We start from the raw sequence: 27,674 nt of genomic DNA, 5'->3' as shown, positions 1-27,674 counted from the left end.
AACTCTAACTTGCCAAGTCTAACACCTCGGAAATAGAAACTTTCAACTTGCATTTCACCTCGGCAGCATTTGTTTTTGTAGATGAGATTTTTTCCTCCTTTACAGCCACCCTCTCACCATAAAAAAAACTTCCTTTGAGCAGAATAAAAAACGTGAGTGCTGCGTTTTAAGACTTTTACTATGGTTAAGAGGAAAATGATATTAATATCTGTCCCGGGGCTGAGCTTGCATTAGAGGAAAAGGATTAAGATATTGGTATGTTTTCCTTTCTGCAGACCTGCAGCTTAGATAGCTGGACCTTGCTTGCTGAACAGTGCTGGGTGGCAGAGGGGGCAGGTTTTCTGCAGGGATATCACCAAGCTGTGGGTCTGTGCAATTACCTGTACCAGGCTTCATTGTCGATAACCTCTCACTGCTCCCTGACATGTTCTGAGATCATTCTGCATCTAAGAACTACTACTGCCTTGTAAATGTCATGAGAAATTATGAACATTTGTAGAAAAGTAACTGTTTGACTAATTTCCTGTTCCATGGAGCAAACACACCACCCTATGTATTTAGAATCTGGTGCTGACAGCCAGGCCTTGGCAAGTTTCAGGGTTATAGGATCATAAATGGGATTAGATAAGCCAGACAGTGTGGCTCAGACTCCAGCACTTTTAAAATATTATTAAAACCCCCAGGAAAAAAAGCAAACAATTTTGAAGGGAAAGTAAGATATAACAGATCCCGACAAAGAGAGAAAAGAACTCTGGCTATGGTTCAGGGGATTGGTAAGCCCCTGGAGCATTTCTAGAGTACATGTTAGAATAAGTAAATATTTTAGAACATGAGACATAAAGAAACAGGTCATAATTTATAGCTCAGAAGGGTTTCTCTAGTAGATTTCAGCCATGGCAAACACATTTTTTTAAAAAAGAAAAGAATGGGGAGATGTATTGAGAAAATCAGAACTGACAGTAAAAATTTGCAGTTCCAGAGAGCAGACTGCCATGCACCACCTGGTGGCCTTTGCATTTTAAATTATCTGTTTCTTTTTAATTGACCAGATTAATTATTTCCACCTTGCCACTTGGCAGGTAGGGTCACTGTTCCTTTTCACTGCACTAATGAACCCATTCACTTTTTCTCCATGTAATTAAGACTGTGAGTTACAGATCACATTCTTAAATTGGCTTAGTATATGGCCAACTCAGTCTTGATTAAACAAAATAAATGACATCAGGTATTTCTGACTGAAAAAGAGTGTTGAGTTTCTTCTGAGTTTTCCTCCTGTTGTCCAAAGAGAGTGGTGACTTTGTTCTTTTTATTTATTTATTTATTTATTAGAGAAGAAATACAGACCTGTAAAGGTTATAGCATCCAGGATGGTGTTTCATTCTTAATATACTCAAGGTCTGGAAACCTAAAGGCACTTGATGGATTTCTGTTTGAGTATTATTTCTTTTGCCGCCAAAATTCTGACCAAGTCCTTTCATGAGCTATTTGAAAAGAAATAGCTTTAGAAATGTTACATTAGTTAAGTGAAATATATTGCCTCTTCTGTTCACTTTGTTTTTAGGCCATTTAGGAAACCCTAGAAACATTAAGAGTTATTCAGTACCTTGAATACAGTAGCTGAACACAGTAGAGAAGGCTTCCTTTATGGTATCTACAGCCCTCAAGAGAGTCAGCCTTAATATGAACCAACCCAAATTGTCACCCAAAGCATTTGGTTTCATTCAGGATTTCTGCATCTCAACTTGATTCCCAGAGGAACTAAATTTATAAAGGTTATAAATTTATAACCTTTAAGTTTATAATTTAATGGTTAAAATGTTTTCATCTTCCAGGACCTGAACCGGATTTGCTCTGTTAGAATGAGTCTGATGGAACACCTGATCAGGAGAGAAACTGACACACATGTATCTTCAGGATGGTTATCTTTGTTGCCAGCAAAAGGCTGGCAATACAAATTCAAAATGTAAGTAATCCCAGCACATTGTTTTGATATATTGAAGGCTTGTGAGAAATTCTGTTTTTATTGTCTGAATACAGTGGGATTGGGATCAAAGATACAGCAACTTATGTTTTTCCAATTTTTACTCTACTTCTTAGTGGAAATGGAATATTTTAGTCACAGGTAATAACTAAGCTCTAGTTATCAACCCTGTGACAAAACTATTCAAGTATGCAACATAACTTTGTTCCTAATTTTTATAATGGATCTTAGATTTTGCAATCTTCTGTCCCACAGTTGTAAAACTTTATGATGTCCTTTTTTGTCTACTGAGACTTCAGGTGGTTAACGGCTGTATTTCCTTCCAAGCCAAAATGCAATTGCAATAATGATATCCATGTGCTTCGATAAAGGCATGTTGGCCTGTGGTTATGTGTTAAATAGGTGCCTTAATACACATACTCACACAGAGTCACAGAGTCAGCTGAAATGGCATTTCATCTTGGTCTCATGTATGGCAGACTGTGTCATGACAAAAAACATTCAAAGAGAATTATAGTGGCTTACTGTAGCTCTCTGTCTTTTGCACTAAAAGGGATGGCTTAAATGCTTTCACCCATTGTTAGGATGATGTGAAACAGTGAGCAGTCTTTATATGAATAGCACATTTCAAATTCATGTCACAGGCATGTGTGGGAATAGCAGTAATAAGAAGAAAAGCATATCAATTTCAGGGAATTAGAGATCTTATATGCACTGTTGGAATCCTCTTTGTGGCATGTAACCAAATTGTTTTGTATTGGGTAAAGCCGAAGGCAGTGTCTCTGGAAACCATAATAATTAAAGGGCAACATGCTCAGAGAAATGAGGATTTCAACTTGTAGGAAGCTAATGAAACTAGGGAACCACCTTAATGCATTCTCAGTCCCTGCCAGGCCAATTTCACCACAGGGACAGAGCAAATGACAGCAAGTCCATCTCTCTGCCTACCCTCCAAGTATAGGCTGTCCAGGAAGCAAAAACACCCGCCTTCGGGAAATCTTTCAGCATCATAAAAATTCCCTGCTCCCCCTTCAATCAGTTTTTCCGTCTGTGCTGGCGAGGAGGGTTGCCAGGCGCAGCCCGCAGGGAAGCCTGCACATGGACATGGCTAGCTCAGCTACCCTCATCTTCTTCCTTTCTCTTTGCCTCCCTTCCTCCTCTTCCCAAAGTTAGCTTATGTCCTTCAGGCTGAAGTCCAGACTACAGGAATCTTGAGGATTAACAAGGAAGAAGCAATAGGAATCATGACTAGATTAGGTCTTCAGAGATTACACCTTTTATAAGTAACAGTTGTGAGGAATTGTAATACCAGTTTTCAATGTTTGGTGTAACCTGCTACTTCATGTAAAAAAAAAAAAAAAACATGTAAAGGACAAAGAGTCCTCTTTGTGGCAATAATGGTGTTATAATGTTATTTTGGATATCAAGACTTCAGCCCTTCCTTTCTTACTTTGGCCTCCGGAGAGGAGGGAGCTCTCAAGGCAACCATATCTATGTATCTATGATACTCCCTGGCCAGTACCTCCAGTTGTAGCAGTATGATTCTCCCCCACTAACCAGGAGAGATAGGTCCACCTGGGGTCTTGGACATGAGTTAATTTGGTTCTCTTTCCAATTCCAACCCCACCTGTACCCTACCTATCATCTACCCATCACTGACACCCACACCACAAGTTCTCCCAGCACCTCTTTGTCATTGAACTTTTGTTAATCCTTCAGATCCTCAACCCCCAACCCCAAACCCAATGGCTTAGCAGGATTTGGTGGAAGGAGCTGGATCTCTCTCCTAGGAAAGAGAAAAGCGAGATTCCAGGTGGACCCATCCTTCCTGGTCAATAGGGGAGCAATCATACTGCTACAATGGAAGGTACTAGCCAGCAAGAGTTATAGATATGGTTGCCCTGAGAGCTCTACTCAAGGGGCCAAACTAAAGCAGGGCTGAAGTCTTGGTGGGCCAGTGACTTCAAAGGCAGCAGCTCCAAGGGATGCAGGGGTAGGGTGGGAACTGAAGGAAAGCAAATAGCAGAGCCAGGAGCAGGGCATAGATTGTATCAGAAATGATAATGCATGCTTACCATTTATATCTATGACTTTTGTTTTTACTTGATATTTAAGTTAATAAAATTATCATATGTAAAATATATTAAATATTTACTTTCACTGAAAACTTTTAAATTTTTAAAGAATGAATTCTGAACTTGTTTTACTAAAATGACACCTAGGAAGCTAATTATGCAAAATAAATGTCTCAATACTGATGGTGTCATTTGGTTTTGAATTGAATGGGATCATTTTAGGGATTCCTACTCCTGCTCACGCTCAAGCCCAGGTTTTCTTCATCAGAGTTTGTGTGTCACTGCCCCTAGATCAGAAAGGTCTGATCTCCAGCAAAAACTCAAGAGTCAGCAGTAAGCCTGCCAGCTCCCACCCTGCCAGTCAGCCTATCCAGTACTCACCTGCAGGCTTTCCAGATTCTAAGAGTCACAGTGTGCCAGGAGGTATATGGTGACAGTCGGCATATGTTATTTCTGTTCTTCAGGACACCTCAAGAGGTAGGAATGGGTGAGGAACCTGCAAATGAAAGAAGTGACAATTTGGAGGGTTTGTCTTTTGTGAATGTGACCTTTATAGAAGAAATTTCACACAGCCTTCTTCTCACGTGCCCTTCCATCTTCTGCCATGGGAGGACACAGCATTCCTCTCTGCCAAAGATGCAGAAATGAGGTGCCATCTTAGAAGCCAAAAGCAACCCTCATACACTTGAACCTGCTGGTGGCTTGATCCTGGACTTCCCAGGCTCCACACATATGAGAAATAAAACTATTCTTTATAAACTAACCAGTCTATGGCATTTTGTTATATCAGCCCAATGGACTGAAACACTAGGGAAATACAATTCTACCCTAGGGAGGAGCAGCAAATATTTTGAACAATAATACAATATTATAGGCCCAATAATCAAACACATGAAGCTAAAAATCTGGAAATTAATGAAAATTAAAAAGGGAGATTATAGAGAATGAAAGGAAAATACACTGGTCAAACATAAGTAACTAAAGAGAAAGTGGTGTTTGATTACAACAAAGTCTCAGTAAAGATTCAGTTATAATGATTCCCATGCAATGTTTTATAAATGACTTGGACAGAATCTGGTAGAACTGACCTGTAGAACTTGGAGCTGTGGTGAGCTGAAGAGGCAGAATTCAAGGAAAATATTTCTACCTAACTTAGAGACTATGAGAAAAGTTATAATCATTTGTTAGTATTAGGGGCAAGCAGAGAGTGGGTAGCTTGACATTTCTTTAACAAGCGTAATTCACCAACAGTCCCTCAATAATCAAAGACATCTAGAACCACATGGTAGAGATCAGCTGTTTGGTGGTGAAACCAGTGTGGCCCAGAAAGGAGACTGCAGCCTAGAAAGAAGAAATGTCACAGTTTTGATAGGGCCAATCTCAATTGGCAGGCAGCTCTGAGAGCTAAAACACATTTGACTCTGACCTTTGGTTGTCACATAATTTGCATTGAACCTCACTGCTACTCAGTATGTAGCATGGCACAGGAATCTCCTTTCAGTATAGATAGGAAGGCCTGAAAGGTCCCTGCCCATTTGCTTGAGCTTCATAAGTAGGCTACATCTCTTCTGCCCACAGCCACCCCTGCCCCTCAGCCTGATGTAGTTAGTGTAGTCAATCAGGAGCCAGATTGAATTGTTTGCCCCTTCCTCTAAGATTTTGGCTTTGCCTAAACACAAATCTGAGCTCTGTTAAGCTCTAGGAGACCTAATGCAGGTTCCCACACAGACCCACTGATCCTGAAATGCAACCTGAGTAAGTGGCAGAGGAACACTGCAGTTCTCTCTTAAGACCCTCTGGACCCTCACCCCCCAAAAAACACTTAACTGAGCTTTGTGCTCACTGACAAGGGATGAGCTCCTAATCGCCAGCTGCTCACATGACAACTGGAAGCAGTACAAACAGGCCCATGCTGGCATGTCCTTGGTCATTGTTTGCCCTCTTCCCATCTGAAAGTGAGCATGATTAATTAGAGACATCTCTATTAGTAACCCACCACCTTGTAATGCCTGACCATTCCTTTGCATGCATTAACCCCACCTCATATATCCTAGGTCCTTTATGAGGATAACAGGTCAAAGAGGAGGTCAAACATTGCCCTAAGCAAAGATAAAGCTTGCTGAGCTTTATTGGTATGAAATAACTGGATTACATACCATGCAAGAGAATGGCTCCAAGGTGAAAATACCTTTAAAGTGAACTAAAGGATGTGCCCATTCAGGATGCAGTGGATACACAGGGGCCCATTATCTGCTCAGTACCCTTCTCCCCAAACATACCATGTCTTCAGTAACCACTAGCCACAGGGAGTATCATCTTTGGTCCAGTTATAGCACCTCATACACTTGGTTCTTAAAGGGAAACATATAATCCAACTAGGAACAAACAGAATCCTTCCCTGAAATTTTCAAGTGATAACTTGCCTCCTGAGTCTCCACTTCAGAGTGGCTCATCTAATCTTGTCCCTGACAAGGAAGTTCAATGGCACTAATTAAATTCAAATATGTATCAAGTATGGCTGGTTCACTTTTTGGTTTATTTTGTTTTTTTGTGAATGAGAGAGAGAGAGAGAGAGACGGTGCACTGGAACCCACTGCTTATGACCACAAATCCATAAACTTTGCTATTTCCCTCCAGTTATGAATAAAAATCTATAGCTTTCTTGTCCTGGTGCATGTGCCTTGAATTCTACCACTCCTCTTCAAATCACTGACTCCTTGATCCTGACTATGCATCATTTAGAAGCCAAGAAGTGGACCACAAGAAGTGCTAGTTCAAGCTCATCTCCCTCAGCCATTTCTATCTTCCAGCATCAGGGAGAAGTAGGCCCATGCTGATCCCAAGTAGAGAGGTATAAGGCCTTTACAACTGTCCCTGAAACAACAAAGAATGATCATGCTCTTAGATATTCCCTAAATCTATCTGAGTGATTCTCCCACAGCAACACTCCCAGGCTCAACCCCAAAGAGGAAGAGTTGAGAATACCTGGGCCTCATGTTTGGCTGTTAATCCTCTTTCTTTCCCAGAAGAACTTCCTACTTCCTCTTTAAAAATCAACTGTCCCTATATCAAGTCCACCTCGTTTTCTGAGTGACATTTCCCCCCTCCCACCTCACTTAGGAAAATGATATTGAAAAGTCTGAAGAGAAAGAAATTGATATCAAACATGATAAAACAACTGTAAAGTGTTTTGAGATAGTATCTACAGCAAAAAGTCAGCAATATTAGTTAAAACTTCATATTTATTTATTCAATAAGTTTACAGCAAAGGCAGAGATGCAGTCATTGCCTGCAGTAAAATCACATTCTTACAGGAAGGCCGGTGAGGAGCCAACAATCAAAAAAATCTCAGCACCTGTCACATTGAATTACCTGCTAAGCCCCATTTCTTCCTTGTTGAAATAGGAAGAACTTCAATCAAAGAACTACTTTTTCTATTTCTTCTATAGCATCTAACACGAAAGTGGGGCTTTAAATGTTTTTTTGAGAAGTTAAATGAATAAATGAACAAAGATGAAGGAACAGTGTGGTAAGGGCGTATACCTGCAGGCTTACATTCAGAAAGGCTCCCTGCTTTGACTGGTCAGGGGATGGGGCCTCAGATATTCAGGGAGAAACTGGAGAAGATGATGCTTGAGGTGAGTCTCGCTGAGCAGACATTGAAAGGTAAAGAAAGCTCACTTTACAGAGGCACTGTGATAGGAAGGACCCCACCATTTCCCAGCCATTGCATATTGGAGCTGAAAATTGTGACACTCCTATAGGACTTGTTGAGTACATGAATTTGGTGTAGACCTATACTTGTCCACACAAATTCTATCTAAATGAGTTTTGTTCTGCAAGGAGGAGGATTTTGTTTATTTTCTCCCCATTGTGTCCCTTGCTTTATAATCACAGCTTCTTTTTCTCCATCACTTGAGCATAAGCTCAAGTTTACCCATGATTTCAGCCTGCATAGCCCTATTTGACCTCAAGTCATTCAGCCATTCAGTTTATGCTCCTGGACTGCCTCTCTCTCTCCACATTTCCAAACTCAAATTTCCAGTGGCACAAATCTGATTGACCCAGTTCATATTTCCCAGTCAACCACAATATGGATGAGAAAGTTGAATGGCTTCTCTGGGTGAGGTACCCAGTATGGGTCCAATGGGCCTGGATGCAGAGGCAGGTTACAGGGTGCCATATTTGGCTACCTTGGCAGGAGAGTGGCTAACATGGCATTGCTTTAAAGAGAGTCAGTGAGGCAGGTGCAGAATTGATATGACCAATACAGTCTGCAGAGAGGACAGGAGCTGAAGGGATAACATCTTATTCGTGCATCTCCCATGCCTTTGCAGTGCTTCATATAGGTTGAATTAATGGATACATAAATGAGTGAACATATTAATATATGAAATCAATGAAACAGAAGCAAATGCTCCTCAAAAGACATACTCTAACACCAGGACAAGAAGGGCTGTGGATCCTGCTCAGCTGTCCATCTGTACCAGAGCTGTGCCTGGAACACTTGTGTTCCTAGACACCAGACCTGCTCCTTCATAGGCTGAACCTCTCTGTGTGCCAGGGGTTTCACCCAGAATCTCCTTCTGACTGTGAAAACTTCCTCTGTGCCAACAAGAGGAGCTTGGCCCAAGAGATCTCTGGAACAAGAGAGAACTTTCAGTGCACTACCTAATTAATCTCACTTTTGGCAAGAATACATGAAGTGTCAAAAAGCTCTAATCAAACAGATGCTTCTCCTGGGCTCTAACAACCAACAAAGTTGTCAGTTATGTTGAAGAACAAAAAGCCATCATATTTAAGAATACAAATATCTTTGTTTGAAAGATGTAGGGAAAAAAAGTACTGAGCTGGGACCCAGAAAGAGTGACTTTGAATTTGACCTTAAACACGTCACTTGACTTAAAAGGCTCTCACTCTAATTCTAGAGAGTCTCCTGAATTAACAAGTCATACTGGTCCAGGTTACCTTTGTGTGTGTGTGTGTGTGTGTGTGTGTGTGTGTGAGAGAGAGAGAGAGAGAGAGAGAGAGAGAGAGAGAGAGAGAGAGTATTAAGGCAGAGGGAGCTTCAGTATCATATAATTTGAAACTGGCCTGATAGGGAAATTTGACTTATTTCTCTAATCCTAATTTCTCCTAAGGTCAGATAAATAGTTTCATTTCAGATGGGTGAAGAGTAACTTAAGCACGAGTGATTCCATTGGATTTTTAGCCTGGTCTGTCGGGGCCTAGGAGCTTAGTCCAGAACAATAGCTTCTCGGAATTTGTATTCAACAGGGATAAAGTCTGATATAAAATTTTCAGCAAAGCTAAAGAAACTGCACCCTGATCTTGAGGAAACCCTGAATATCCAATCTTGTCCTTCAAGGTCTTTTTGTTTCAGGACAAGCATAGAGAGAGTGGAAAGGATCAAGATATCACATCTGTCCAGCTGGGAAGACAACTGGCAGAGCTGTCCAGTAGGAAAGGAAATTTCTAGTACTGCTAGTGATCCAGAATATGTCATTTTTAAAAGGCTGTTTGTCACTGATAAAGAATATCTAATGGTTAGTACATTCTTGGTGTGTCCTTCTTTTGATCTTTTAAGGTACCATAAACATACCTGGCCTTCTTCATCCCATTAGTGTACTCAATATTTATAAATGGCACTGAATGCCATGCACACCGGTGACAATTTCACTCAGACAAGTAGTTCAGGCACTGAAGATTTTAGGATATTCAACAAGACCCCAAGAGTCCATAAAGGTATGAAATGGTGAGTGAGCATTTTCTTCCTGTGCTGCCTCCCATCTCATTCTCTGCCAGAGAGAAGCACTGCCAACCATTTCCTACAAGTTCTTCAGAAATGTTTCCATGTCCATACAAACACACATAGAGTAGATCCTTTTTCCAAACAAAAACAACAAGGAGTTAATTTTATAGATGCTCTTCTGTACTTAATTGGGTTATCCATTAAAATTTATTATACATCTATTAATGAAATAAATGAATGAGATATATGATAGACTTTGATATGCCCTAAAATGGTCACCCAGTTGTAAATTATCCCTGGATCCTTCCCAATCCATCCACCTTCTGGCTTTTGAATAGATTCTCCCCTTAAGCTTCAATTAAGAGTGTTGTGGACAATGACCTCCACTCTCTGCCTCATTCAGAAATTCTGAACAGACATGACCGGCAAAGAGTAGGAGCACATTCTGGTTTTCCTTGGCAACTTGATCACACACTCTAAAAAAAAAAAAAAAAAAAAAAAAACCACCCCAAAACTCACTATTGCATTTGAAACAAGCCTGAGTTTCAAGATAATTCTATATACATAGAGTCTCATTGAGGCTAAAAACAATCTTTTTCATGTAAAATTCAAGCCAGATCTGCCTTAATTAAGAAAAAGCAAGGTTTATGCCATTCATTCAGTCCTTTGCATTCTAAATATTTAGAACAAATATTCTAAATCTTTTAAATCAGATTCCTATGAATTACCTTAGCAAACCCCTTCCAGGCAGTTAGAATGGAAATCCATTTCCATTTTGCTACCGGTTGAATGAAAACAGACTCCAAACTGGTCAGTACAGAAGAATAAAATTTGATTACATTCCTGGATGAGACAGGATCTCTCAGGGCCTTGAACTCCAAGTGTGGCTCTAGTCCAACCCTCCATCTGTGCAGTGGCAGGGAGGCTACCTTAGCAGGGGTGCTGACTCACGGATGGCTGCTGACAGGTGCCAGGAGCCATGAAAATCCCAAGTGTCAACCTGCCTCTTGGGCCTCAAGGTGTCAGGGATCGGGGGAGGGAGCTCTACTGGTGCTAACACCACAGTACCCTGGTCATCACTCCTCCCACGGAAGAGCTTTTCACTTCTCTCAGCTCTCCACACAGCATCTATAGGACATCTCACAGGTCAAACAGTTAGACATGTATATTTGTTCCCAGTGGAGTAGGCCCTCCACTGCCTATTCCATAAATTTTCTCAAATTGCTTATCTCTACTACCCTCTGTCACCCTCCAGGAGGATTTTACCCATTCTGACATCCCTGAGGGGAGAAGGGAACTGGCATCTGGAAGGTCTTTCCTCACACAGCTGAGCTCCATGGGAATGCTGATTATAGAACTTGTCATTTTCCCACTATAGTACAGCACAGCAGAGGAAAAAACACAAATCAAATACACAGGAGACTACATCCCAACTCCACCCAACAGACTCACAGAACTTGGCTTCTCTGAGCCTCATTTCACAATTGGTAAAAGTAAGACAATTCCTACTTCTCGAGATTACTGTGAGAACAAAGCATAGCATAGCTGTCCCCAAATGACAGATGGTAATACAAACATTAGTTTCCATATTTTTGCTTTCTTCTTTAAATGGGACTCCCTAACCTATGTCAACAAAATCTCTCACCACTGATGGTAATCAATCTTTTAATGTGTATACAATAAGTAAAGAGAAGGTGTGCTGTCAATTGAGAGCAGGGTATAAAATATAAGACAACACTAATTGCTATAATTTTATATGTTTTCTGTCTTGTGAAAATATGCTTGAGAAGTGTTGGCTAAAATGAAGTGAGTAAATTTACATGTTAAATAAGGTGGCAGTTAGATGTGCCATGTCTTGAACTGTGAAACCTGTAAGAAGCTTAAAATGATCCCTAAAAACCCCTGAGTTTGCTTAAGCCTATGAGACCAACAATCGGCCAGGACTTTCTGAGGCATCACATCAAAGGTGAGATTCATCTGTTCTCCTCTGTAATTGGAGAGACTTGTACTTGGAGAGCTGACTGTCCAAGAAGGTGTGATTCATGGTAGAGAGAGCCAAGGCACTCTCCTGATGGCATAGAACATCCTACTCTGGACCATAGGGTAATTTAAAAACAGTCCTTACCCAAATGACTTCACAACTTCTGTGTTCTGAGCTGAACCTGGGCTGTACATTAGATCTTGAGGTCTGGTTTTCTATAACTTGGCCTTGTCACCTATTAGATAGACAACGAAGTTATTTGAGGGCTTCCTGAATAAGACCTAGCATGGTGCCTGGAACACAATAGGTGCCCAATAAATGATACAGTAAATTTACATCTACAGTTCCCAGTTGCCTAATATTTTAGATCAGGTATACATGTGAAATGAATAGTCGTAGCCTCTTCAAGGTAATTCTTCTTATTGCTGCCTTTGATATTTATTTGCAGAAATAATAAACATAAATATCTGTGTATTAATGATCTTTGACAGCTGACTTTAGGAAGGCCATGGTCATATAGAAGAAGGTGGGAAGCCTCTTTGTTTAAAGGAAGCTGAAAGGAAAAGAGAGAAGTGAGGCCTGATCCAACTGCAGACAGATGTTCTGCAATCACTCCTGGCTGCAGGAGACACTGACAGAACTGAAGTTCCTAGGTGGCTACAGACTATCTAAATGTGACAAGAAGGACCATTTGTTAAAGCCCTCAAAACATTGCCAGAGGCCAGCTTCAGAGTTCCGGCTGGGTCTGCCTCTCTGGGCCTGCCACCTGGACCACGAGGCCTGAAAGATTACTTTGATGGCTGCATCAATTTGGCAGAAATGAAAAGGCACTGAGCTACCAGGCAAGCTGCTATTAGTGGCTACGTTTGTGATCTCCTGGCACTTGAAGCACAGACTGGCTAGCTTTCCAGCTTGCCCTGGCACTTAGGCCTGGCATTTCCAAAAGTTCTGGCATCAAAACCTAGGAAATGGTACCTTTAAAAAAATGTGGAAAAAGCTAATGTTGTATTGGCAAAGAGCTCACCTGAGGCCACCTCCATCTGTTGTTTCCTCTCTTTATGGCTCTCCAATTTCACTTGCTCTTTAGCAGTCAGAGCCTCTTCTGTCCTTTCTGTGCCCTGGTTGGGGACAGTCCTGAGGATGACACCCTCCTTCTTATAGCCTGACAGCTGGGCAAGGCAGCTGAAGCAATTCCCATAAGCATTATTAGCCAAGCCTGGAATGGAGGGAGAGATGGTTTGACATGAATGGGACATAACCTAACTTGCTGCCACAGACCAGCACAGGGATCTATCTGCACAGAGCATGGATAGCCATTCTGAGGCAGCAGAAGTGCTCTTGGTTCTTCTGTAGCCCAAAGTGGGCCCAACAAGGATAGTGGTGGGATACTGAGCTTTCCTTGCCACCCTTTTGGGCATCCACTAAGTTTCCTTAGTTTCAAGCCTCAGAAAGCAAGTATGTTAAGAAAACATGACATTTCACTAAAAGGATACTGGGTAGCTCACAAACTCAAAAGAAATACTGACTACCTTTGTCTTAGAGCAAGAAGAAGGGAAGGACTTGGGATCAAGATAACAGGGCACATAATACAAATGAATCTCTTCAGAACATTTTTTTTTTTCCAGAATCCAACTGCTCAGGATTTCTGGTGAATCTCATCGGCAATATTGGCATTAAGTGATCCAAACAAATACATCTGATTGGCTTATTTAACACACACAGTAAGACTCTGCAGAGCACAGGGGAAGGTTCTTTCCCCCAAAGAGAAATCAGGGCTCCACTAGAGAAGAGTTGAACAACAACTGGGTGTTCAAAACTAACTGGTGTTCTCACCTCAAACCCAGAGAATCCCTTTTTCTTCACCCCTCTGTTTTCTCTAACTTGTCAAAAATGGGATAATACTGTGAGAAAAATGTGAAAGATTTTAAAGACAGGAAGGGACTCCATTACAGTTTGTAAGTAGGATAGGCCTTGAGAGCAGAGTCTTGGAGCTATTTCCTACTTCCTTGAAAACCTGAATAAAGGACTAATACTATTCATCTAAGCCAGAAAGTTGAGTCACCCAGATCCCTTCTCTCCTCTCCCCACAATCAAATCAGGCACTAATGTCTTTTTTACCCTCAGAATATTTTTCATTTATAAACAAGCTTTCAGACCCCCAACTTTTTACTTGTTGAGGACCAGAGTCTCTTAACAAGTCTCCCTGACTCCCTTCACTATTCTTTTACACTGGAGTCAAAGAGTGCTATTGGAAATCCAAATCTGATCAGGTCTCTCCCTCTCAGGGACTTCCGGATACATGTAGGAAAGCTGTACTACACAGGCAGGGCCCTGTGATGTATCTGTGACTCACTTCTTCAGGCTTCTTGTGAGTCTCTTCTTTCTTCACAACTTTCACATGAAGTTAGAACTGTTTCTCACTGTCCCCAACCGTTCCTCCTGCCAACTGCCAAAAGGGAAGAAAGGGACCTGGTCCTTAGACATCATCTCTCACCCAGATATTTGAACTCTCTCTCTAACCTGGCTTTCTCATCATCATACATGGCAGCCAAGACAGCTACTGCTCTGGGACCAAATTGAAGAAATGAATTGAAAGGACAAAAAATATCCTAGACATCAAGACCCACAGTGCTCTGGGGCCACATCTAATTAACTTACAGCCTCTGATGTCAACAGCTTCCAAGGCTGGTATAGTGCTTTTACAAACACATTCCAGAAGACTCAACATGATCTGGTGTTGACACAGACCCAATAACTGTCAGAGGCAGTAGTTTTCAATTTATGAATGCCATAAAGCTTTGGCAATATGATTGCTACAATGTGTGGTGTGTTTTTGACAATAAGCAGGAGGCGGGCAGATGGGGGGCTGGGGAGGGTCGGCTCCACATTTGGCCAAGGGCTCACAAAGGAAAACCTATAAAGATTTCTACTATTGTGAAAAAGCTTCAATAATGACTGCAAATAACGAAACCAGGAATGTTATGCAGTTCTTTAACAGCAAACTTGACCTGCACATCAGTCCAAAGGTACATTAGTTGTTCAGCAAATATTGGTTACCACCTACTGGGTACCAGGCACATAGTGCAGGATTAATATAGAATATGGTGTGAGCATAAGAAATGGGGGTATGTTTAACTCCAAGGGAGTCAATAAATACTGTCCTGAACTGGAGCAGAAGAGCACCTATGTTTTTGTATGTATGTGCATATACATATGTGCTAGATTGAAACTCCTGAAATAGATTTCCTGTAGTTCTTGAAAGTAAGGGCAACCAGGTCATTGAAAGCCAAGCAACCAGCAAATATTTACTAGCCACCAACAGGATGCCAAGCATGGTGCTAAAACCAAGAAGCTAAGGGGCAAAATGTGTGGCTCTCCAAAGTTCGTGTAAGTTAAGAATGGACAGGGAGTAATACATTTAGATTCATATTCACATTCATACTCATTGTCAGGCAATTTCAAATAGGAAAGTTGTATTATCTTAAAAAAGGTACCGCTTCCCACCCTTCACAATGGCTGAAATCCCAAAAACCTGACAACACCAAGTCCTGGCAAGGATGAAAAGAAAAGAACTCCCACTTCTTGCTCACAGGAATGCAAAATGGTACAGACACTTTGGGAGACAGTTTGGTGGCGTATTACAAAAACTAAACATTTCTTACTATATGACCCTGCAATAGTACTCCTTAGTATTTACCCAAAGTTCACCCACAAATTGAAAACTTTTGTCTACACAAAAACCTGCACATAGATGTCTATAGAAGCCTTATTTTTGTAAATGCCAAAACTTGGTGTGTTAGTCAACTTTTTGTCACTGTGATCAAAATACCTGACAAGAATAGCTTAGAGGAGTAAAAGGTTATTTTGGGCTTAGGGTTTTGGAGGTTCCATGCATGGTCGCCTGACTCTATTGCTCTGAGTCAAGGCGAGGTAGAGCATCATAGTAAAAAAGCATAGAGTGCAAGAAGAAAGCTGCTTTTCTCATGACAGCCAGGAAAGAGTGAGAGAGGAGAGAGAAAGGAGGAGCCAGGGAGACAAGATACTCTCAAGGGCACACTCCAGTGACCTACTTCCTCCAAGTACACCCCACCCGCCTATAGTTACTACCCAATACAGCAGTTTTTTTCACATTATTAATCCATCAAATGGATTAATTCACTGATTACATTACAGCTTTCATGATCTAATATTTCACCTTTGAACGTTTCTGCATGAACACAGGAGCTTTGGAGGAATATCTGACAATCAAACCATAATACTTGGAAACAACCAAGATGACCTTCACGAGGTGAATGAGTAAACTGTGGCACGTCCAAACAATAGAATATTATTTAGTACTAAAAATAAATGAGCTACCAAACCATGAAAAGACATAGTGGAACCTTAAATGCATATTACTAGGTGAAAGAAGCCAATCTGGAAAGGCCACATATTGTATGCTTCCAATTATATGACATTCTGGGAAAGGCAAAATTATGAAGGCAATCAAATGAGCAGTGATTACCAGTTTTTAGGGAAAGGGAGGGAGGAATAAGCAGAGCACAGCAGATTTTTAGAACAGTGAAATCCTGCAAACTACAATAGTGTATAGGGTACATGTTGTCTTACTCCATTTTATTATTGCTACCACAAAATACCTGAGACTTGGGTAATTCATAAAGAACAAAAATTTATTTTTCATAGTTCTGGAGGCTATAAGTTCAAGATCCAGGCTCCAACATCTGGTTTCTGATGAAGGCCTTCTTGTTGCATCCTCCAGAGGGGAGGAACAGTGTCCTGTCGTGGTGGAAGGCAGGAGGGCAAGAAAGAATGAACACTGTGTCTCACATGGCAGAACAGACAGGAGCAAACCCGTCCCTCAATCCCGTTTAATAAAGACATAAATTCATTAATGAGGGCAGAGCTCTCATGACTGAAACACGCCCACTTATGCTCCACCTTCCAACACTATTGCATTGAGGATTAAGTGTCTAACACGTGAATCTTTGGAAGGGACAAAAATACTTGAACTATAGCATATGTCATGCCAAGACATATAGAAAGTACACTAAGAGTGAGTTATGATGTAAACCATGGGCTTTTGTTGATAATGCTGTGTCTGTGTTTGTTAACAGGACTGTAAGGACTGTAACCAACATATCACTGGTGCCAGATGTTAACTATGGGGGAGGGGAGGGTTGGGGAGGAATAGGCAAGGGAGTATATGAGAACTCTCCACTTTGCTATAAACTTAAAACTTCTGAAAAAATAGTCCACTTAAGTGGATGAGCAAATAAAATGAATGACAAAAATAGCATTCCAAACTTTGGACAGTTATAGATAAAAATGAAAGGATCCAGTGGTTATCTTCTCTGTTTGATATGAGAATATTTCATATTTTTATGCTGACATCACTCCTTCTGGTTTGTGAGACTTCCTGGATGATTCCAGAGAGGCTGTTCCCAGCCCCAGAAGTTGTGCAATCACTTCCACCAGAAGCCAGACAAGCTCAACACAGAGAGTGGTACATGACGAGCTGTAAAGGACAGGTGCTGTCAGTGTTCTGTGACCATGAAGAATCCTGTTGAAGAGTTAGTCTTCCTAACCAGGCATACTTACATGGCCAATGTATTTAAGTGGAAAAAGAAAAGAGAAAAAGAAATCTTGAACATGAACAAGATGGTCCCGATTCTGTTAAGTAGACTGTTAAGTCTATTTGAACTCACACAAAAGATCCAAAGACATATGCCAATTGTTAATAACAGTTAATAACAGTTGTCTCAGGATGACAGCCAATAATGTGTGGTTTTTACCTTCTGCCTTATGTATCTCTACATTCCAAATTTTCTCCAATAAACACATTTTATCTTTTAATCAAAATAAAGAGAGATTGAGAGAACGACTGTCTATCAAACAGAATTGGGGGTTCTAGCTTTATCAAACCAAAAAATAGCTAGCAGGAAATCCCTGCAACATCTGACCCAGAATGAGTTTCTGAAGGATTGGGATATGCTTGGGTTTGAAATGAAAGCTGTGCACATAAGGGTAAAGTCCATATGTGCTGTTTTTAAGCCAACTACTTAGATCGTTGCAGTAAGGACCCATCAAGTTTGTGGACTCCAGAAGGGGATCAAAAGAGCACAGGCAGGTTTTCCCTTCAACACTGAACTTCTTCACGAATGGGGAGAAAGGCTTCCTTCAAAGTATAAAGGGCAAGAATGTTGAGTATGTCACCCCCAAGAGATACAAATAATATAACCAGAACTCTGGGCCAAAGGGCTTAAACTTTAATAGGTTGAAGGTAGGGAGGTGGGGGAAGGAGACAGAAATTAAATAAATCTGAATGACAGCCAAGGATCAAACCTAAGTAATCCTACTTGATACAGTGGCTCTTCCAAGAACCTATTAACACCATGTAACTACACCTGACACCTCCAAAACAAACCATTGCACAGGGGAAACACACAGGATCCACATACCCCAAAGTCTTTGGAGCAGAACAGACAATTCTTCCAAGAATATCTCAGTAATGAAAAAGCAAGATAAAGGAGCATATTTCTTTAATGCTCCTCAATATTTGTGAGTGTGAGTTGCCTGTTCAAATTCTCAGTTTCCTGGAATGCACATTTTGTATTTCATCAAAGGGCTCCTATTTGACAAATAAGATAATGGATATGTAGATCCCATCTCGGGAGTTAGATGAGAACTAGAGGATGGGCTATGAATTCCTAACAAAAGCTATTAGGTCCACTGAGGTGTTGCTACCCTAGATCCTTATAATATAGTGAGAAACATCCTGAGTCAGGATCATTGCTAATGCTCCACACATGTTGGGGGACAGTTGAAGGTCAGATGTGTGAAGTCAAGTAGGTATTGCTGCTATTCCTAGGCTTTTATGTATCCCCTTAATAACTAGAGCTTAAAATTCTCAGAAGTTATACAAAATGGCAGATATCTCCACAGAGATTATAAAAGGAGGAGCAGGATGGATTGTGTATTTAATAATGGCCTGTGTGGGAAGTTTTTATGATATATGAATAACTGATATCCACATCTCATTTACTCTTCACAACAAAGCTTCATGGTAAGTAGTGTTGCCACTCCCATTTTACACAAAGAAACTGAGTCTCAGAGAGAATGACTCACCCAAGATGGGAATCTAGAAAGTGACAGAGCTGGGTTTTGAACCCAGATCTTACTCAGCACTTGTTCCATGTTCCTACCTGAGGGCAGAGTGCTGAGATGTTATAGTTAAAAAGCAACTTCTAAGCAAGACCTGTGAGTGGAAGCCTGGAAAGTCTGAGAGCCTTTTCAGGGCAGAGATGAGGCCCTATTCATCTTGTGCATCAGGGCTTGTTGTGTCCTCTCATCATGTGTGGAGAATGAAGGAGGAAGGGAGGCCAGATAGACCCAGGGGAATTGATGTCAGCTCATATCATTCCCATCATGGGCTCCATTGGAAGGTGAAGCAACAAAACTTCTTAGAGCACCTTTGAGAGCAGGAGCAGTGTGGTCACTGCAGCTGTGGGTACATGAACCTCCCTCCATACTCTTTGGAGACTTTCAGAAACAGCCTTGGGCCACTTCTAAGGTCAGGGCATGGGGTCCTGATAGGACAAGTACAGCACTGAGAGGAAGACATGAGCCATTGACAATTGAAGCAGGTGGGTGATATTTAAATTATCTTTGTTTTGTCAATAGAGACCCACTTGTCCAATGTGTCATTTTAAACACAATGGGCAAAAGCATATATTTTCTTTCTTATCACTTTCTGCATCAGTAAATATATAGATCTCTATCAATGGCTGCCTCATTCTCGAAAATATATAAGAATACAATAATTCATTTAACTCATGGACTCTCCACGGGCATTTGTGGTGCTTCTATTTTTTGTTATTATAACTGCTGCTGTGAACATCCTTGCAAAGACAGATTTCCTGAACTCAATAATGAGCATTGGATGGTCAGAAGACAGACAACTTCAAGGGCAGGCTTTGTGGCACATTTGCACTTTGAGCTGGACTTTTGACTGGGTGGAGAATGTAAGCAGAGTAGAGAGAAAGGTAACTGAGTAGACAACTGACCTAGAACAACAGCAGAGGCAGGAAAGGGAGTACAGAGGGGAAAAAGTGAAGGGGCTGGAAATAAGATTTCACAAAGAGATTTGGATGGACTGAGGAAGGCTTTGACTGACAGGCAAAGGAATCTAATATCATAGATCAACAAAATGGTATGTTGAGTCATTCATCTCAGAGAGCACCCATCCAGACCACGGCACTCAATGGGTAACTTCAACTCAACTTTCCTGTGACTGTTACCAAGAAAGAAGAGTGCTCTTGGTTGCAGAGTAGGAGATCTGACAAGAAAATTTACAGACTCAGAGAAGTTTGGTGAGGTAATGCAGGAGACAGCCCAGTATGGAGTTGGCACAGCTGACTATTAATAGGACCAATAGGCATTAAGGGTGTTTTTTAATCCTGGCATTCTGCAGTCAGAAATACAGCATTTAAAAATGTTGACATGGTTCCATGTGTCTTTACTTTTGAATGAAGTAGCCTTCTCACAGGGGCAAGCTTGCTTTGAGGGGAGAAAAGGAGAAAGCTTACACATCCAGGTGACTACTGGAATTAATTTTTAGATGGCTTTATCTCTGTAGTATTCAAGACCTCACCATCTGATCATCCAATTCACATTGGTCTATGTGGTTTTTTTCTTCCAAATTTGAAGTTTATATTAGAGATTAAGATTTACTGCATTTGCAGACCATTTTTAGACTTTTTATGATAAAAGTGGAGTCAATAGAGACCAACTTGTCCAATGTGTCATTTTAAATACAATGGGCAAGCACGAGGGTGGCAGCTTTATTTATCACCACATGGTTACTGAAGTGCTGGTAAATGGAATCATTTGCTCTGCCACCACACAGGGAATAAGTACAGCACCGAGGCTGGGTTTCTACAGCAGCTCTGTGATCCTGAATTATGAAAATATTAGACGAGATTTGGGAAAAGGGAGGCTCTGTTGTTTATCTTACCTCCTTCGTGAAGATTTTAGGGTGAGGAAAACCTAGAATAAAGGCAATAAAAAAAAGTTCATCAAATGATGCCAATTGGAAATGGGCTAGAGATGTCTGATTTATTTCCTCTATTTGCCATGTCACAAATCATGATGCAAATAATGTCTTCTCTCTCTGGAGTGGAGACTTCATTAGCATTAAACCTCAAGTCCCACCATGGCCCTGAAACATTTGCTTTGAGCTGCCACCTTAAGGGTCATCGTATTGTTTCCATGCATCTGAGAGTTGAATCCATGCCTGCTTCACATCACTGGTGAATTAACTGTATTTTTTCAGAGCTTTTAATGTTTGTCCTTTGCTGCTAAGCTCTGTCAAATCCAAATGATCTGCAAGCATTTGAATATCTCTTTTGTTAAAGAGACACAACATTAATACCATTTCTAGACCAGTTCCTTACTTCTGCCTACCTAACTTTTAGACCACACCCACAGGTCCCAAGCATCATTCCATAATTCTTGGGCACCCGCTGCAAGGCTTGTGCATGACAGAATCATTTTCCTGGGAACCTTATTCAAAGGCTTCAGTATAATGTGAGCCTTTCCCATCAGATCCAACTTCGGCTTATCCCTCCGTCTTCATCTGCAGCCACCAAATTCCTTGGATGAGTATAATTTTCTCTTATTTTTGAACCTCTGCAAAAGTTGATCCCTTAGGAAAAAAAAATACGCATTTGTCTTAGCTCAGGCTGACATATGTAATAAACATTCAATAAGTGCCTGTTGCTTGGGTGCATCAGTTAGGGTAAATATTAATTTTAAAAACAATAACAACAAAAATTAAGACATAGAAGTTTATTTTTTATACACATGACGGTCCAGTGCAGTTGTTCCACAGGCAGTCTTCTGCGGAGTGATTCAAATCTCCTTTCTGTCTTGTTCTTCTATCACCCCTGAGGAGCTTTAAGTCCGTCTATTCCAGTCAGAAGATGGGAAAGAAAGAATGGGAATGATGAACCTAATTGCTAATTGCTTCTGCCTGGGGATGACATTCTTTTTCAATCACATCTAATTGGTAGGAACTGGTCCTAGCTACAGGCAAGGGGTGAGAGGGCAGGGGAAACAAACTGCAAAACATGACCCCTGATGGGCAGCTGCTTCCAAACAACTACTTTTTACTATGGAATAAATGAAATCAAAGATTTAGTACAGTGGAGAGAAGAATGTTGGGACCAAATGAAAAAAAAAACATATTAAATCCCCCAAGCCCTCATCTTTAGAAGAAGCAGGTCCAGAGCAGATAAATGACTGGCCTCAAATCACACAGCTATTAGTAGAAGACCTGGGAATTGAACTCAGGTGACCTTGGTATTTGCCCTAATTGTTTGAATGTGAAAGTCACCCCTACCTCTCAAAACTTCAGTTTTGTCATCTGTAAAATGAGAGGTTTGTGCCAGATGCTTCCTAAGATCCAGACCAGCAGAGTTGAGCTGAAGGTGCACAACTGAGATCTTGGAGGTTTGTTCTAAGTGGGGTGCCATTCAGGCTCCTCAGTCACACTTAGCAACCACCTGAGGAATAAAATTTACATTCATTGATCGGTTATTTTATCTACACGTCCTCTATTGATCAGAAACCATCCTTCACCACAATGAATAACACTGTGAAGGTGTTTCAGAATCACGCAGTCAGAAACCCTGTCCAGGTACCTTCATCCATCCAGAATTGGCCCGAGTTTGCACCCAAGGTCACTGAGCATGACCTACAGGCCTGTATCATCCCTTTGGCAGAAGTTAGATCTTCCACAGGGAAAATGAGAATGACAGTTACTAGGTTATTTCAGATTCTAGAGTATTCAGAGTGTTAATATCAAATCTGATCTTTCTTTTTAAATAGTTCTCAGCATGCATCTCATGCTATCTGGAGTTGTTCAAAATCTCAAATTTAAAACAATTAAATAAAAAGGATAAATAGGAACTGAATAGCATGCTGACTTCATTAGAAGCCTATTTTAGGAAATAAATAAATTTAAATGAGAGTAGTTCTCAAAACAAACTTAAAACAGATAAACTTACTAGTTATTCTTTAAAAGTTACTGAGAAACTTCAAATATATTTTGGCCCAGAAACTTTTTTTTTACTATAATGATTTTCTGGACTCTTACATAGCTAAATAACTTATGCTTAGGTCTTCAAAATGCAAATTAATAAGAAAGTGTCCTAGAACCCTTATAAGAATCAATTTTCAGTTACACCATTACATCTTCTCAGGAGAAAATGAAGTTTCCTTTAGTATTTTGAAAGCCGTATACCATGCATATAACTCAATAAAATTATAATATATTGTCTATACTTCGTAAACCCCAAGCCCTTTCACTATAGAAGCCTATTCTGACTCATGTACCTCATCTACCTTTGTCCTAGAGAAAAGCATCAAGTAACAACTCCCCACCCCATATCCCTTAGGAAGAATATGTACTTCCTGAAGGTGGCAAAAGGATGACATAGAAATGCCACAGCTCTAGAAGTTGCTAGCAAAGCACTCCCTAGGTTTGGCAAGGGAAGCCTTCCCACCCTCCCCCAGCCCTGCTGCTGCTATGTTGCACAAAATTCTCCTTCCACCTCAAATCCAGAGCCCCTGTCTATAAAGCAAAAAGGGAAAGGCAAGCAGTCTAAGAGTCTTAATTCTTCTTTGTGGTATAAGGCAACATGGTACTGTGGCTTTTGACCTCCAGGGGTTGGATGAGATGACTTTCCACGTGGTTTATTGTGAAAGGTTTTATTGCACCTTCACTTCTCAGATCCACCAATTTAATTGCCATAAAAATAGCTAACATATGTGGCAGGTTTTAAAAATGTCCATCTAACAAATGAATTTGTTTCTCATGAGGCCACCCAGACCAGCAGCTTTTACCTCCACACATCTCACTAAGGTTCTAAGATAGACGGTTGGAGTTACCCTGTTGAACTGTAATGAATGTGGCTCCCAGGAGAAAGGAGACAAACTCTCTCCTTCAACCATCAGACAGGTCTTGGTTGCCATTTTTCATCTCCCATATTGGCAATAGTTCAATTTGTTTGTTTTTCTTCTCTGGAAGGTATTTGCTGTGGTTTTCACATTTTTTTGTATTTTTTATTAGCACATAATATATGTGTTTGTGTATGTATTTATGAGGTACAATGTGATGTTTATATTCACGTATACATTGGGTCATGATCAAATCTAGGTAATTAACATATCCATCACCTTAGATTTTTATCACTCTTTCTGGTGGGTATATTCTTGTATATCTCAAAATAACGAAGAGATGTTTTTCAAAACATCTCTATACGAAATAATATTTGTAGTCCTAGATTTCATGAAGTTGGAATGAACTAACACAGCTCGTGGCTCCTATCTCAATAGGCTATCTGATACTAAGTGTTCCCATTTGTTAACAACATTACTAATCAACATTACTAACCCATCTGTTAAAAACAGGGAAGGAGAAATCTATCATAATCTTCTAGGAGCAATGCAACAATTTCTTTGGCAAGAAGTCATTGCTTTTTCTTATGGTTTGGATAACATGTCTCCTAAAAGCTCGTTAGATCATATAGGAATGTTCAGAGATTAAAAGATTAGATTATGAGAGCCATAACCTAATCAGTAGATTAATCCATTTACGAGATACTAATGTGAATGGATTAATGGATGGTAACTGTAGGCAGGTGGGGTGTGACTGGAGGAAGCAGGTCATTGGGTGCATGCCCTTGGAGATTATATATTGTCCCTGGATTCTTGCTTTCTCTGTGCTTCCTCGCTACCATGAGATAAGCAGTCTTCCTCTGCCATACCCTTCTGCCATGATGTTCTGCTTCACTCATCCCCAGAGCAATGGAGTCAGCCGACCATGGACTGAGGCCTCTGAACCCATGAGCACAAAGTAAACATTTCTTCCTCTAAGTTGTTCTTATCAGGTATTTTGTATACAGTGATGCAAGCCGACTAACACACCTTTACATCACATTATCTAGTAACAACAATACTAAAAAATTATATGTGGGTGTATTTCTTTTAGCATAATGTAAGTTGCTACCTCTTAAAGTGAGATTACCTATGGAATACTCCTTCATGGTCCAGCTCATTAATGCTTTCTCTCTAGAAGAAATAACTTGTGTGATCTCTCCTATGACCTTTCTCTTGTCACTTTTCAGGGTATCCCTAGCTGTTCCTGGGGGACCCAAAAGTTAACTTCAAGGGGTTCACATATCAGGCTGCTAACAGCAGTTCCCTCTCCATTCCTCTGTAGTTGTTCTCCCTCCAGTTGCATACAATTCATCATGAAGAGATGTTGCTCCATAGAAGAATCCAGTACCCATCCCTGGGTGCCAGCAATGTTTCTTCTGTTCCAGGCACTGAAAGAAAGCTGAAAAAGATGAATGATGGCCTCCTCCTGCCCTTCAGAACCTTACCTGATCACCTACCTTAGGCTTCTCCATCCGGGCCCAATGAAAATTTCTCTTGAGCAGTTCTATCAGCTTCTGATCTCTAGCCCTCTTTACATGGTGGCTTGAAATAAATTCAAGGGATCATAGAGGGTCTCTTTCATCTTCATGGTTAATAGGCATTTTTTTATCCCCATGTCTTTTTCCCCTTTAATAATAATAGTGGGGAGGGAAACATTGTTTAAGGACTGGTGATAGAATTGACCTAAAGAAGACTTGTCTTTTGTTTGTCAAAACATTTTGATAAGCCACTTTGGCTATAGTAGCATGGTCCTTAGGGTATGGGCTATATAAAACAGAATAGTCTGAAAATTGTTGAGTTTCCAGGAGCAGTACTAAAGGAAGGGGCCAAGGAGTGGAGAAAAACTAGGAGAGATAAGAACTGATAAGAGATGAGCCAGAAAGAGAATGAATCTGTGACCCCAAAAGAGGAGAAAATGAGAAATTCACAATGTAGGATATGACATATGGACTTTTTTGAATAGAACTAAGTTTTTCAGTATAAAGTTGTTTATTTTGCCATGAATACCCATCTTATATTAAAAGGAGCTAAATTAAATTTCTTTAATGAAATAATCAAATTCATTTATTGAAATCCCCAAGGCATAAGGTTTAAAAATAATGATTATTATTATTCATTCATTAATATCCTTAAATATATAAAAATGTTAAATACAGGGGCATCCAAATGAACCAAAGATCATTTTTATATTTAGCTACATATTGTATGTACAATAAGAGATGTGGGATTTTTATGGCTTTTTTTTTTAAGCACAACTATTCTCACATATATCCCCTTCCCCAACACTATTTCTACTCAATGCCTGGTGGTAATGGTGTTTGGGAGAAAGTAATTAAAGGAGGTTTTTTCCCACATTTTTTAGTTATAAGACCTAAAGAGAGAATATGCTATAAGAAGTAAGATGTGAGAAAAATCAAGAATTCAGTCTGTGTGTGTGTGTGTGTGTGTGTGTGTGTGTTGCTGAGGATTGAACCCAGGGGCTTCTACATGTGAGGCAAGCACTCTACCAACTGACCTATATCACCAGCCCAAGAATTCAGAATCGGAGTATAAAATATTGTGGTGTGGGCATGTTTTCAGATAAATATAGGATGTCCATAAATTTGAATTTCAGATAAATAATGAATTAATATAAGTACATTTCAAATACACTTATTCCATTTACACAGAATGTCCTATAATTTTATTTGCAAAATCTGGCAACCTAGAACACAAGAATGCTGGAATGTGTTATCAGTATCAAACATTTTAAGTTAAGTATCATATGAAGAGTATTACTTGGATACAGTGAATTCTGATTTCAATAAGATTATTTTCAAAGGTACTGTATTTTGAATCAGGCTCAAAGTCCTTTACAAACTTACATCGGTGATATGATTTTATTTTTACACTATGAAATACATAATCTGAGCATCCTCAACATCAAAACTAGATTTGAGACCTTCAAGGAATTCCTAACACCATTATCTTGCTGATTATCTAAAACACTAGCCATTTCATGTTAAAGCAAATTGCTAGTTAGACCCTTAAAATTGTAGAGAAATGAAATACTAGATGGGCGAATGAATAACCCTTTAATCCTGTTCCCTACCAATAGGTCAGCTGACTGAAATACCATCTGGGAACCCTGATCTAAGAAAGATAGCAGATCTCAGCTAGTCCAGCCTACTCATCAGATAACCAACTTGGAATGGTTCACCCACTCTTCAACTCCTTGGCAACCATAACCATGTTTTTAAAATGTCAAAATTTTGTTTTTAGAAAGGATCTGAGCCATCCACAGAGGCAAAGTGAAACATAGGAAATACTTGTCAACTGAAAAAAAATGTTATTACAAATGTGCTTAATAAATTCCATATACTATAAATGTGCTTTAATAAAGTTACAGCTTCAAATGAAATGTGGGGAACTTATTTCATTTTTATTAAGGCTGGATTTATTGCTTTGGTTTATTAGTTCATGTTCTCAGAATTTAATTTAGTCTCTAGATGATCTTGCCAAAAAGAAAGCAGGTGGGTCAGCTGTGTGTTGAGCTACACCAGTATAAGGGGTAGTATTTAGGTATTAGCTAACCTTGGTTTGTGCCACTACCCCCAAAACAAAACGAAAAACGCAAACAACAAATTTCCTACTCCTAACTTTCTATGAATATAATCAGTGCTTTTAAAAAATTCTCTGAAATGTTCTCTCAGATATGCCAGCTTGAACCCTACACGTCTTTTAAAGCTCCACTAAGATGCTCCCTTCCCTATGGCATCTCCAGTTCTCTTCCTTGTCAGTTCTCGATAGGGGCTGCTCTACTTGTTGGGGTCATTTTAAATATTTGTGATGTTTTCATGGTGTTGCCATAACCTAAATGGATAACACCATAAAAAATGTGTATGG

The 27,674-nt window shown here is 40.2% G+C and overlaps 1 long non-coding RNA gene across 1 annotated transcript; it reads left to right on the top strand.

The window, feature by feature from the left end:
- Positions 1 to 27,189, top strand: LOC124094594 (uncharacterized). Its single transcript, XR_006852286.2, has 3 exons — positions 1 to 152; positions 1,833 to 1,963; positions 26,887 to 27,189. It is a non-coding gene; the product is annotated as an uncharacterized LOC124094594 (long non-coding RNA).
- The last annotated feature ends 485 nt before the right edge of the window (positions 27,190 to 27,674 follow it).

The sequence above is a fragment of the Marmota monax genome, unplaced genomic scaffold, assembly GCF_021218885.2.
Source record: "Marmota monax isolate L192 unplaced genomic scaffold, Marmota_monax_Labrador192_F-V1.1 WCK01_AAM20220418_F8-fsc00007, whole genome shotgun sequence".
In the NCBI taxonomy this organism is placed as follows: domain Eukaryota; kingdom Metazoa; phylum Chordata; class Mammalia; order Rodentia; family Sciuridae; genus Marmota; species Marmota monax.
The sequence above is the reverse complement of the archived record's forward strand: the minus strand, read 5'-3'. Positions and strand labels throughout refer to the sequence as shown.